At 41.2% G+C, this 2,500-nt stretch overlaps 1 protein-coding gene across 2 annotated transcripts in view; it reads right to left on the bottom strand.

The window, feature by feature from the left end:
* Positions 1–2,349: 2,349 nt before the first annotated feature.
* LOC138056425 (ADP-ribosyl-[dinitrogen reductase] glycohydrolase-like) overlaps positions 2,350–2,500 on the bottom strand; it is a 15,099-nt gene continuing 14,948 nt past the window's right edge. For both annotated transcript variants that reach the window (XM_068902213.1, XM_068902212.1), the window contains exon 8: positions 2,350–2,500. This exon is cut by the window's right edge and continues 1,415 nt beyond it. The gene's annotated coding sequence lies outside the window, so the exon portion shown is untranslated.

A 2,500-nucleotide genomic window follows, 5' to 3' on the forward strand; every position in this document is an offset into this window, starting at 1 on the left:
CCATTTTTGAAATGAGGAGCATGTTTAATAGTGGCAAAGGGAAATGACTTTATGTAAGACCCAATGTCTTGCCTCTTAGGTCATGCATGCTTTTTTATTATATGACTAGCTCCGCGAGCGGGCAAGATGAACCAAATCGCGCGCTGTGATTGGCTACCCGAGCGGGCAAGATGGAGCGATACTGCCCGCTCGGGATTTCTCCTTTGGTCCCCCAAGATCAAAAATCATTTTTTTGGTGTTTTATCTCACATAATAAATCCTTTATTGACCAAGCTTGTTCTGTCAAGATGGCTGGATAGTGGCCAAGTTCTTTTTTTGCGTGTTTATGGACCGAGACGAAAAAAATAACTTGGCCAATATCCAGCCATCTTGACCTCACGCTTGGTCAATAACCCATATATAGTGATGTCGCAGAATAAAAACGCAAAACACTAACACCACTCCTACAGGAATTCTTTTGTTGACTGCATAGCACTGGAAATCTACGAGATGGTTTACGGACAAACCAGCCGATTCGTTGCAGCTGGATTACTAGTAGCCATCTCGAAAAAAACAACTCTACATCCTTACTCGAAAATCCAACTCGAAATCCGAACTCGAAAATCCAACTCGAAATCATAACCCCAAATACCTGGACTGATTTTTTGCACTTGCAAGACGTGCGAGCGAAAAAACAACAAACAAACCACAAGGCGGTAAATTATTTTCTGCAGTATACTTTTACTTTTTCTATTCCAACATGAAATGCTGATCAGTGACGGACAGGAGAATTGTGACTACTTGAAGATAAACAGAGTTTAATAGCGATTTTTCTTGTTTACAAACATTGACGTCACATTTCTTTTGACATTCAAATTTGCTAACCACGAAAGAAAAGAAGTCATTGTTTCAGCAGTCAATGAGGTTGGGGTAGGCACATTAATAAAAATGGGTGACGTCACGAGAAACATCCCTATCAAATTGGAAAAATATGTGACTGCAATGTTTACTGTCTTAAGGTACACACCAGTTTTTTGGTAAGTCATCTGTGGCACGTTTACATCTTTCGTATAATATAACTAAGGCAGAACACTTGATTTCGTTGGATTAATTAATTGATAGACCATTTTACAGATGTTTGCTCAGTTACCTGGCCTTTGAATGAAAGTGAGTCTGGAGTTGACCTTGCTTTGATAGAAACCTCACTGCTTTTCTTATGTTAATGATGTTGTTGTCACGCTAATTAGTAGGGAATTTACATAAGAAAAGCAGTGAGGTTTCTATCAAAGCAAAGTCAACTCCAGCCTCACTTTCATTCAAAGGCCAGGAAACTAAGCACACAACTGTAAAATGGTCTATTCTGGGCTCTTGGAAAAATAGGGAATAGGAAGCTTACGAAACGACGACGCCGACTGCATCGACGACGCTACAAAACAATAGGTTTAGTGAGCAAAAACAATGGTTCTGCACGCTCTGCACGTGCGTTTTACATTTTGGTACATTTCTTTGGCGTCATCTCCTACATGACGACGTGAGATGACCAAATTCAAGGTTCTGTGGACGACGTTAGCACATGACGATGAATTTTCACTTCTCTCTCTACTCTTCCAGCCCACTCATACCAGTTTAATTCCTCGACAGTTACTACGCATTTTTAACACCAGGCGACATGAAATAGTTTCGTAGTGATATGAATAACGCGAATTTGTATTTTTAAATGAAGTCCTCGTAGCCGACGTCGTCCTCGTTTCGTAAGCTCCCTAACTTAAGATCTACGACGGCGACGTTCGACGAAAACGTCACCTCAATTAAAAGATAACTTGGCTCTGTCATAAGTCTTTCGCGATCATTCAGTCTTGTTCACGTCCCAAAAGATGGGCGAAGTATCCTAAAAATAAATTGGTACGGGCGGTATCAGAGTTAAAATAGAGAATGAAAGATTCTCTGTTGCAAGCTTACGTTGTCGTCAAAACCTCAAATTTGGTGATTTCACGTCGTCGTTATGCAGAGGACCACAAACACAGTTGCTAAAATTCGTGCTGCACGTGCAGCACGACTATTCATGCTCTTTTAACCATGAAAGTATTGTTTTGTGCCGTTGTCGTAGTCGTAGCCGTCGTCGCTTCTTAAACTCTCTAAGGGGACTCGGGCTACTAACTTTTAATGTTGGAAGCCCGAAGGGCTTCCGGAAATTTTTCTTAGGTAGCAGCCTTGCATTTACTTTTCGTTTAAGGGATCCATTGTTGGGGAAGTAATGAAACCGTTTAAAGGTACCCTAACAGCACGTAGCTACAAAGATCATTATCGTGCGACCCAGAGGATTGTGGCTTATAGAGAATTTTGCCTCCACTACTCAACCGGACACTCAAGCTAGGATACATGAGCGCGTTGGCAGCCAAGCCGCCGTGCACTTTATTAAGCATTGGAATAGGTACAAGAATATTAATACATCAGTTCTAAAATAAATAGAAAAGCAATGCACCAGAGCCGGACACGAAACCCCCTAAAAAAATAACCAGCA

Source organism: Montipora capricornis, chromosome 7, assembly GCF_036669925.1.
Source record: "Montipora capricornis isolate CH-2021 chromosome 7, ASM3666992v2, whole genome shotgun sequence".
In the NCBI taxonomy this organism is placed as follows: Eukaryota; Metazoa; Cnidaria; class Anthozoa; order Scleractinia; family Acroporidae; genus Montipora; species Montipora capricornis.